Source organism: Chionomys nivalis, chromosome 25, assembly GCF_950005125.1.
Source record: "Chionomys nivalis chromosome 25, mChiNiv1.1, whole genome shotgun sequence".
NCBI lineage: Eukaryota > Metazoa > Chordata > Mammalia > Rodentia > Cricetidae > Chionomys > Chionomys nivalis.
Genome location: NC_080110.1, coordinates 3,993,710 through 4,005,103, shown reverse-complemented (window position 1 = coordinate 4,005,103; position 11,394 = coordinate 3,993,710). Strand labels below are relative to the sequence as shown.

The 11,394-nt window shown below is 45.7% G+C and overlaps 1 long non-coding RNA gene across 1 annotated transcript; it reads right to left on the bottom strand.

Moving 5' to 3' along the window:
* Positions 1–8,354: 8,354 nt before the first annotated feature.
* On the bottom strand, positions 8,355–10,096 carry LOC130866574 (uncharacterized). The gene is made up of 3 exons (XR_009056355.1): positions 9,501–10,096; positions 9,245–9,364; positions 8,355–8,427 (listed from the first exon to the last, which is right to left on the bottom strand). It is a non-coding gene; the product is annotated as an uncharacterized LOC130866574 (long non-coding RNA).
* Positions 10,097–11,394: the final 1,298 nt, after the last annotated feature.

Here is an 11,394-nt window from a genome sequence, read left to right as displayed (position 1 = left end):
AGAACTAAGTCAGGAGAAGGTTACAGAGTCACAGATTTGGGAGCAAAGGGGGTTTCTAATAGAAGGGACACCCGTGTAAACATCTAGATTAGAATTAAATGGGACACGTCTCAGGATTATACTCCAGGAGTATACCTAAGCTACTTGTGCCTGTAGCCAGAAGGAAAGGTGCAACCTGAGGTTAGGTGAACAAGGCGGGTTCACTGGTGCGCCATAATCCACAGCAGACCAGGGAAAGCTTATCCAGGCTTTTGAATAAAGTATGCATATCAAAACTATGACACCTAACCCCTTCCCCACTAACCTCACTGTGTTTTCTCATGATCCACACTCATGAGGTTATTAGTATGGGAGAGGTACTGCACCCCTGAACATCACTGCTCACCCATTCCACTGCTCACATTCAGAGGCCGAGGAATCCTGGGTATGTGAACTGGCTTCTTGGAGCCCATTTTCTATGTTGCGATACTTTTCTCAGCCTTGATGAAGGGGGCACTTGGTCCTTGACTCAACTTGATATGCCAGACTTTGTTGACTTCCCATGGGAGGAGGAGAGGAAGGGAGAACTGTGGTTAGTATGTAAAATTAATTTAAAATATTTAAAAGAATCATATCCTGCCACGCAGTGGTGGCACATGCCTTTAATCCCAGCACTCGAGAGGTAGAGGCAAGCAGATCTCTGTGAGTTCAAGGCCAGCCTGGTCTACAGAGTGAGTTCCAGGACAGGCTCCAAAGCTTCAGAGAAACCCTGCCTCAAAAAAAAAATTATATCCTTAGAGGAACAGAATGGAGAGAATGAATAGATATTAAAGGGGATTTATTAGACTGACTTACACAGTGTGGTTTGGATAGTTCATCGATGGAGATCTCACACTAGAGAAGACAAGAACCTAGTAACTTCTCAACCCACAAGGCAGGGTGCCCCAGCAATTTTAGAATAGTACTATAAAGAATAGAGGGTGCATGGAGGGCCGGTAGTCTTCAGTCCATGTTGGAAACCCATAGAATCTGAGTTCTGATGTCACCAAAGTTATCAGAACAAAGCATGTGAACCTGTCGGTGAGAATGAAGGCAAAGCTTCCTCTGTCTTCTTCTATCTAGGCTGGCACTGGAATGTGGCACCAAGACGTAGGGTAAGTTCTTCTCACTTCAAATCATCTGATCTGCAAAACTCCCTCACAGGAGTGCCCAAGGTCTTGCCTTTTAGTTGACCTCAGATACAGTTACATTGATAACTAAGTCTAAACATCACAGGCCTGCAGAGCCAAATGCATTGTGCCAGTCAAGTGTTTCAAGCATCGGATGGAGACACTGAGCAAAAAAAGTCACTGGCAACTGTATCAGTCGTGAGTGCTCCTGAGAATCAGAACCAGGAGGAGACTGGAAAAACGGATAATAGATGGATGGATAGATGGGAGGGAGGGAGGGAGGGAGGGAGGGAGGGAGGGAGGGAGGCAGGGAGGGAGGCAGGGAGGGAGGGAGGGAGGGACGAAGGGGGAAGATGAGTTGATAGACATTATATTTTGGGGATTACTTCACTCAGCCTCAAGTTCTAAAACCTGGAGATCCAGAAACAGGTGAAGTAGAATAATGTTGAAAAAAAATTATTAGCTAGTGATTTCGTGACTTACTTTAAGTGCTGCTGTAGTGTGCATTTCCAAGCATGAATTCACCTGCTACCTGGAACAAAAAGACCTGGAGAAACAGCTGAAACCATGGGCTATTGCCCTTAGCAACCTGACCACAAACACTTACACCTGTCCAGTATAATATATGCCTTCAAAAACAGAAGGCTGACTGCCGGGTGTGCTTCCGTAAAATCTCACTTGCTTGTTCACCCCACCTTGTGGTTTGAGAGTATAACACAAGAATGGAAACTGAGCGAGGACCAAGGGCTTTCAGGAACTATCTCTACTTGGATCTATGGCGTGGCGAACACATTTCCTCTCTTCTAGTTTCATCGATGTTGGGGTGCTATTCCAGAAAGATTCCTGCAGCACGAATTCTTGTCTCAGCCCCAGTGTGGGGGCAAGAGGTAGAAAGTGAGAAAACAGCTGAGCAGAGACGGAATTCTCCCTGTCTGTTCTCTTCAGAATGGATGAGTCCCAACACAGGGAAAGTAATGCCATACTCAGTCTACAATTCAGATGTTAAAGTCATCCAGAAACGTCCTTAGAGACAAGTGCTAAAAACATTTAGTTGGATCTCTGGGCACTCTCGCCCAGTCAAGTTGACACATAAATTTAACCATCAAAACTAGGACCTTTGGTAAAGGGTAAACATTGGCGGGGTGAGAAATAAACGGAGTGAAGCTAGTCATAAGGTCGCCGGATGGGTAGACTTCCTTTTAGTATGACAAACCTTTTTTTGTTTGTTTGTTTGCTTGTTTTATGAGTATAATTGTGGCTTAATAAAGATATTGAACCGATGATGCAGGCATACGCATGGGGTTAAGAGAAAGAAAGGTTTGACAGGAGCATCCCATGTAGGGCTGTGTGCTTCAGGGTCTCTCCATCTCTCCGCAGTACCAGCCTGCTGGCCTACACTTGTCCCATCTGCTGCAGCATGGAAGCGTCTCTGATGACGACTGAACAAGGCACCGATCTAGGAGTACAGAAGAATGCCATTCAGAGTCATTTTATCACTGCATTTTTTTTTCTTTCTTTAGACCAATATTATGTGGTTGTCCCCTAGGTCCCAGGACTGTCTATACCAGCGTCAGGTATGGGTTACATCCTGTGGAGTGGGCCTTAAGGCCCATCAGTGATTGGTTGGTTACAGATCAGGGAATCCCGCAGAAGAGACGTTGGAAAGAGTATAAGAGCCGGGGGGGGGGGGGGGGGGGGGGGGGTGGAGGACACCAGGAGAAGCAGCCCCTTTAAATTAACATGTGCCAAGCTCACAGAGACTTGAGCAGCAAGCACAGGGCCTATGTGGGTCTGCATCGGGTTCTCTGCATTCCTGTTCTGATTTAGCATTTTTTTTAGGTGATTCCTGAGTGAGAGAACAAATAGGCCTCTGATTCTTATTCCTTCTCTTGGGCTCTTTTCCATCTGTTGGTTTGTCCTGTCCAATTCTAAAGGGATAGATTTGTTTTATCTTATTATATTGTATTTTGTTACTTTTTTAATAAAGAAGAATGAACACCTAGCCACCAGAGTAAAAGTTAACTGAACTGCCGCTTATACCTGATGGGAGAGGGAAAATCAGTTTTCGTCAACAGAGGGACACTTGGTATATCAATCACTCCAGGACATGACTCATTTTTCATGCATAGTTGAATGAATACAATGGACTTCAGAGTTTTGTGTGTGTTTTTTTCATTTGTCTACAGTTTGGTGGTTTTTATTTTCTTTGGGGGATGGTTTGTTTTGTTTTCTTGGTTTGGGAGATTCTTTTGTATTTTTGTTGTTGTTGTTATTGTTGTTTTTTTGAGAAAGAACTTAAAGTTGAATAGGGAGGAGAAGAAGATCTGGGAGGACTTAGGGGAAGGGAAGAAAATGATCCAAATATATTTAAATATTGAGATTATTTTAAGTAAAATAAAAATAAAATGAGAGAAAGGCCTTTTGTATGGCACCTTTCCCTTTGAGTTAGTTTTCTGACCACTCCCTAGGCCCAGTAGGACAAGCATCTGAGTATTAACTTACCCATTTCCCCTCCATCAAAACCACCAGGGTTTCCGACCTTCCAGGACAAATACCCATGGTGCTCACCTCGGGTGAGGCAGTCCCATCCTTGGCATAGGAAACGGGGTTTGTTGAGAGAACAAGGTCCCGGATCTTGTTTGAGGGGGAGTGGGATGAAACTCCAGAACCCGAATGTTAAACGCACCCCAGTGTTTGGGAAGATGATGGCTCGGTGAATAAAGTTCTTGCAGCTCAAATATTCAGACGAGTTCAGATTAGCAAAAGTAAAATAAAATAAAAGCCAGTCATGGTAGTGATGGGAAGAAGGGAAAAGGGGGATATTTAGAGCTCAATGGCCAAAGAGTCTCGCCAAATGGATGAGCTACTGGTTCAGTGAGAGACTCTGAGTCAAAAAATAAGGTGACACGTGACTGAGCAGGAACGTGTTCAGTATTGGGCTATCACCCTCTGACTTCCGGACATGCACGCAGACGAGGAAACGTGTGCACATGTGCACCACACACACAGATAGAACACCTCGGATATCACTACTGTGGCCATCGTGGGGAACGGGGGTGACACACACCTGATTACCGAGCAGAGTTAACAGGCTTGAACTGAATGAAGTGGAATGAATCCCGCTGCAGATTTTCAACACATCCCTGTTGCTGTTCGACAAACGACCAGCAGGTGGCAAGCGATCCACACATCCCGCAACTGACGACAAGGCGGTCTCCACATGTTCAGCGAGAAACTATTCCAGTCACAGACTGTCTTGTTTCTCCAGTTAAGCTGTGAGCAACAGCGGTGTTTCATTCCTTTGCATGTTAATCAGGATGGACCAAAGACCCAAAGTTTGCCAAAGTCCCTAACAGTAATCGTTGTCTCTGGGATGCTGAGGGTTAGCAAGGTCCATAATCTGAGCATCGGCAGGTTGAGGACAACATCATCATTTGCCCATGAAGGTTATTTTAGAGGAAAGATGAGAGAGAGAGAGAGAGAGAGAGAGAGAGAGAGAGAGAGAGAGAGAGAGAGAGAGAGAGAGAGAGAGAGAGAAATCCAGAGAATCAGGACAGTCCCTTGTTGTCCTGCCCTGTGCTAATGGACTTTCTTTCCTTCCACACGGATGATTCATGGGACTAGACTTGCCAGTTATGTGATGGATCAATGGCCGTGTCAGCTGTAGTCACTTTTAGAACTCAAGAGTATTTTCTAGTACTTAGCAGGAGCAGTGTGTCCCTCGCTCCATATTTCAGGGTGAGTGTTATATTCAGCACACATCTGTGGCTCTCCGTGTGCCTGGCACTCCTGTCCGAATTTTACAAAGAGTAAGTCTTTAAATCTTGTCTTTGTTGCTCTTTCAGGTTTCATGCTAAGGAATATCCACGTTAAAAATTACTCCCTGACCCTTGTCCCACCCCACTCCCACCGCCTTCTCCCCCACCCCCACAAAGGACTGAAAATTCTGCTGGGTGCTGTTCCTTGTTTGACGCTCTACAAAGCCATGGAAGACTAACAGAATCAGGCAGGCTAGATGTCTCTCTCGGTGGCTGGCCTGACTTCTGCTTCCTCTGAAACCTGTTACCAGTAAACTTTGTCCTTGGCCCTCTGTGCCAGTATCCATGTCCCCCAGTCCACTGTACTCCCAGACTGCACAGCAAGGAGTCAGGCTGCGTCCGGGCTTGGGGAGGTGCTGATGGACACAGGACACGTGGCCACACAATGGGGACACACGACTGACCTCAGACACTTTTGGTAAAACGTCCCTGCGTCCCTGCGTCCCTGCTTCAGGGAGGCGGTAGGAACAGTTCAGAGGAATTTCCCGATTCCTTGTCCCCCCAGCTCTTCACCCACCTGGAAGCTCCTCTGGCCCGTTGAACCTGGACAGCATCCAAGGCGTACAGAAGCCCCGGGTTTCCTTGCTTGCCTGTGTTCCATACAAAGAAAATCATCACTAGATGACCGGTGGACAGGGCAGCTGGGAATGAACTTTCAGAGGTCTGGGCAGTCTTCACAAGGAGGCCCCTCTAGGTGGAAGAGATATTGAGGCTGTGGGTGAGGGAGAGGAATTGGAATTAAGTAAAAGGTTTGGGAACAGGAATTACAGAAGGAGCAAGTTGGGGCAAAAAGAGCAAGGTTTAAGTTTGGGGAGTTTTGTGGGGTTTGGTGTTGTTGTTTGTCTTATATGTAAACTATCACTTTGGCTTAGTGTGAGTTCTTATCTGCCTATTAGCATGAGCTGTGGCCAACGGACTTAAACGTTCTAATTATTTATTATGTGGTCCCATAGGGGTCGCAGCCTGGGACGCTGCACAGCACAAGACTGAGATGCGGTAGCTGCTAGCTGCGTTGCAACTCTGGAACCCCCTCCCAGCTCCGGAGTCCCGCAGATGTAGACTGTGCAGAGTTGATACAGTGTCTGGAAGTCTGGAATATATTTTCCCCCAAACTCATCCCCCCAAAAGGTCGGTATATCTGGTCCTGTCAAGGTGACCTGGCTTTTTTGAACACCAAGCGAGGGGCTGCTGGGATCTGAGCTTGGTAGCCGGTGGACGCACTTTCTAGGAGTCTGAACAATCTAAAGATTGCAGCAGCTCCTATCCCCACCCCCTCCTCCAAAATGGTTCATAAAAGGGCGGTGGCGGGGTGGGGGCAATGGGCTGAAATCTGGCCACTCACGTCCACGATTCTATTCACAAAACAGTTTCAAACTAAGTTAACCTCTGTAGGGTGTTTACCCCTCCCCCTCTAATTGTCCCGGTTCCTCCTCCCTCTCTCCGTCCCAGGCTGTTTTATGTCGCTCTGCGTTGTGCCAACTATTTTATCTTTATTCCTTCTCTTTCTCTGTCGCCATTCATTCCCTTTTTGTGTGTGTGGCTTCTGGGGCCGATGTGCGGCTCGTTACCACCCACTGCAAACTCGCTCCTGTCGCCGAGGTGTTTCTATCCAAACTGGAGCGTCCAGTTGTCATATTAATTATTACACTGAGTAATGACTGAAATGGTCAAAATAAGGGGAGACTCAAGAGCGCTTTTTCCTGCTGCTCAAAGACGCAGCAAAAGAAGCCGTGCAACAAAGCGCTAATTGGTCCCCAGAAACAGTCTGACAAGGCATGGAAGATAGTCTTCACAGAGCCCCGTGATTGTGCGGGGGCGGCTCTGAATGGACTCCACGCTTCTTTTCTAAACTCGCTTGCTGAGCAAAAAAATGGACCTCTGTTTGAATACTGCCCTGATCCTTGAATGCTATACCCAGCAGAGAAAAAAAATGCACCATTTATTGTAAGTTTTCTCCCCCTTCTCAAGCTATTCAGGGGTTCTCTGTGAAGAATCAGCTGGTTTTGTTTATGGTGAAAGACCTTGGCTTTGTTTTCATTCTTGGAGGAGGTGCTGAGGGGGAGGGAAGAAGAAGAACCATGTGCCTAGACAGAGCTGGGCAAACCTACTGTAACAACAAAATAGAGTGTAACAAATCCTACAAAAGTTTAGAATGTATTGATTCTTTGGAGAGCTATATAGATTAACGACTTTCTTTATGCTTACCCAAGGAAGGTATTTAATCATAATGTAAATGGGGCTTTAGAAAAAAAATAAAGAGTTAGCATTAGTTCTTCTTATTTGGAGAACTTCAAAAGGCCCTGTGAGGGTGCCTGCAAATTACTCCGCCCCCACCTTTCTTCCTTATCCAAAAAGCCACAATAAAATATACTTGGTGCTTGTTTTGTTTTGTTTTTTTTTCTCCAACTTTTCTTTTTAAGACATATTGAATAAGTGAATTGATTCATTAGAAGTCTGGAGTTCTTGATGCAGGTGCAAGCCGGGCTGTTGTGACCAAGACACAGAACCAAGGCACAAGTGAGGTTTGTCTTCTGTCCTGAGGGCCCTCGCTGCCTCTGCTTCAGGCCCAGTGCTTTCCCAAGGCGGCCTCAGAAAGGGGGTGCCTAACATGGAGAGATTATTTAGGGACATACCTACTTTTTCCCTGGGTAGGAGAGCATCTTCCCTTAGGATAGAGCCCAGCATGGGGTAGGGCAGCTTATCCTGCAGGAATGAGGCCATGTGTTGTGCAACTGAGTCTATTTGCACCCTCTTTTCTCCTGAAGTTCATGGATTCAAATTGATGACGGCACTAAAATCAGAGTCCAAGACTCAACTGCATTTTTTCCCTTTTTGCCCCTCATTTAAGATCCACTATACACACAAGTTTATTTTTAAAAAAATTTCAGGGGCTGGAGAGATGGCTCAGTGGTTAAGAGCATTGCCTGCTCTTCCAAAGGTCCTGAGTTCAATTCCCAGCAACCACATGGTGGCTCACAACCATCTGTAATGAGGTCTGGTGCCCTCTTCTGGCCTGTAGACATGCACATAGACAGAATATTGTATACATAATAAATAAATAAATAAATAAATAAATAAATAAATATTTTTTAAAAATAGTCCATGGGAAACCTAGTTGAGCCATACCTTTAATCCCAGCACTTGGGAGGCAGGGGCAGGAGGATCTCTGAGTTTGAGGTCAGCCTGGTCTATAGAGCGAGTTCCAGGACAGCCAGGGCTACACGGAGGAACCTTTTATCAAAACAACAACAACAAAAACCCAAACAAACAAAAAGTAAAATTGAAAGAAAACAAAAATAAAACCTAGTTTAGTCTTTAGTATTGAATGTCCCACCCCAAAAATATAGCATAAGTAGAAATGTTTCAAAGAGATGAGGCATACCTTATTCCCACAGAGAGAAGTCACAGGATTCTGAGCTGTATATGAACAAAAGTATCACCTATCTGGCCTTCCATTATTTCTGAAAATGAAGATGGTAGAGTCTTTAATAGGTAGGGCCTCTTGGGAGCTTCTAAGGTCCCTGGAGGCCTGAAGGAGACTGTGGCATGAGTTAGGATGAGTTAGGGTTTTTATTGCTGTGATAAAATATCACAGCCAAAAGAAATTTGAGGAAATATGTTTTTCTGGCTTACATATCCTGAGTCACAGTGCACAGAAGGAAGCCAAGGCAGGAACTGAAGAGGCCGTGGAGGAGCACCACTAACTGTCCTGCTGCCATGGCTTGCTCAGCCTGCTTCCTTCCCGCCCCCCCCCCCAGGACCACCTGTTCAGGGTGCACCACTCAGTGGCCTGGGCCCTCCCATATCAATAATTAACCAAGCAAATGCCCTACAGACTTGTCTGCAGGCAACATGATGATGGCATCTTCTCAACTCACAGTTCCCCTTCCCAGATATGTCTGTGTTTGTGTGAAGTTGACAAAACCAACCAGCACAATTAACCTGCTGTCAACTGGACACACAAACACACTATTCGTTAAACCATAGCCTTTCCTTTCTTGCTCATCACCAAGATCTCCCACTGATAATGCAATATAAGCATAGTATAACTTTAGAAGTCCCAGCCTTAAAATTTTCAATACTTTAAAAGCCCAAGTTTTCTTGAAAAAAATCTAACATCTTTTTATTTTTTATTTTTGAGATTATACTTTAATGACAACAATTTTCCCTTTCCTTTCTTCCTCCTAAGCCCTTCCATATACCCTTCCCCATTCTTATTCAAATTTATAGCCTCTTTTTTCATTAATTGTTATTTCATACAAATACAAATATGCTAACCTGTTCAGTCTGTAGTGCTACTTGTATGTATGTTTTCAGGGTTGGTCCTGTGGCACTGGACAGCCAGTGTGCTCTTCCCTAAACATCTTTAGAAGTTCAAAGTCTCTCAACTGTGGACTCCTGTAAATAAAAAATAAGCTAAATAATTACTTGCTCCAAGAAAGAAGAATCTGGGCACTGTCATTCTAATCAAATCAGAGCAAAGTCAAACTTCAGTAAATATAAAATAGCTTAGTGTTCAACATCTGGGACTCACTCATAATCTTCTGGTCTCCAAAGAGCCTGAGCTGCCCACTTCTCTTGTTCAGCGATCCACAACACATACAGCCTGTGGCATAGGCTCAGGTGGATTCCACGCCACAGCTGCTGCTGTCCTTGACAGTGCTATCATGCTACTGATAGCGTCAACATGCTGGAGTCTCTACTGGAGGTGAGGCTGCACCTTCACCAGAGGCTTCTCCTCAGAAACTCTGGCCCTGCTGTACAGTGCCAAACCTCAGCTGCTCTCCAAGACTCACCCATGACCTCAAAACCAGCACAGCCTGGGTGGCTCTTATGCATTACCATCTTCAGCTGCCAGCACAGTGAGCAGCCTTGGCTCCCTCTGGTCCCCATTTCCCATGTACTGTCCTGTTCCTCGATGATGCTGGTCTCTTCTTAGCTGCAGCTGACTTCTAAGCTCCGGCTTTAGATGACCAACATGGATTGTCCCGGCAAAACAAAAGTTCACTTTAATGTTTCTGGCCTCTTGTTCATCACAGCTGATATTTTAGCCCCAGCTGACCAGAGCCACAGATTCGAAATTCAAACTCATTCATGAATTGTCTTTGCTTCCCTGCAAAGTTTTACAAGCCAGGTCTCTGTCATCTCCATCTTCTCCAGCATCTCTGTCTTTCAAGCTCCCACACAGGGCATGAAGCTATAAACAGTCGATGACGTTTCAAGACTGACGTTCCAAAGCCATCCCTAAATCCTCCTAGAACAGTACAGGCAGGCCTGTCACAGCCCTGTAGTTGGGTTCCTATTGCTATGATAAAGACCGTGACCTAAAGCAACTTGGTAAGGAAAGGGGTTATTTCATTTCACAGTTGCAGTTCATAGTGGATGAAAGACAGGGCTGCAGCTCCAGGAAGTAAAGGAAGCAGAGGCCAGGGTCTGCCTACAGGCCTGCTCCTGGTGGTTTTGCTCAGCCTCTTTTCTTACATAACCCAGGAGGGTGTGCCCAGGGGTGGCAGCACCCACAGTAAGCTGGACTCTTTCACTCAACATCAGTCATCAATCAAAAAAATCCACCCCCCCCCCGCCAGACTTGTGAATTGACAATGTGATGGAGGCCTTTTCTCAATGAAGATTCTGCCTTCCCTGGGTAAGTCTGAGTGTGTCAAGTTGACAAAACAAGCAAACAACAGTAGCCAACCTGCACTCTTCTCTTGCTCCCCTTTCCCCTGGCCATACTAGGAGTAGTTTTGCCATTCTATGCATTTCAGTACGATACACCATTTCACACTGGCTCAGAACAAAGGGGCTGATTGATCACAGACTGAGACCTCTAAAACTGTGAGCTTACACAAACCTTTCCTGTTGGCGGAGCATCTCGGACATTTCGTAGCTGTGACCGGAAGATGACCTGCACACCCTCTCACAACTCACGTCCTAGATGGGTCTAGGAATCCAGTCTCTGCTTCTGTGGGCAGGGGAGGGGCATGACACAGGTGAGGAAACCGAGACTCCCAGAGGTCAATAAGCCGGCTATGGTAGAGCCTATGACTGCCGGAGTGGGAAGGATTGAAGAATTGGCATGGTCACATCCTGTGCTCCCCCAAACCGTTCCTCTACAAAAAGATAGTCAAGGTAAGATGTGGGATTCAGTTAGGAAGTCAGCCATTCTTTCTGCATATGGTTACCACTGTTCTACTCTTAATTAGCCAGGCATGTGTAGCACATCTCTCTGGAACATCCTCATGGACCCTTTGAAGTATTATCCTGACCGGAAGTTGTGGCCAATGCTCAAAATCTCAGTCCTGGGAAAGCTAAGGGAGGAAGAGCTCAAGGCTTTGGCTATGTAGTGAGACACTGAAAAAAAAATGGCTCCAATAACTAAAATAATAATAACCACGATAACTAGAAACCATTATCCTGGTACCTCACCA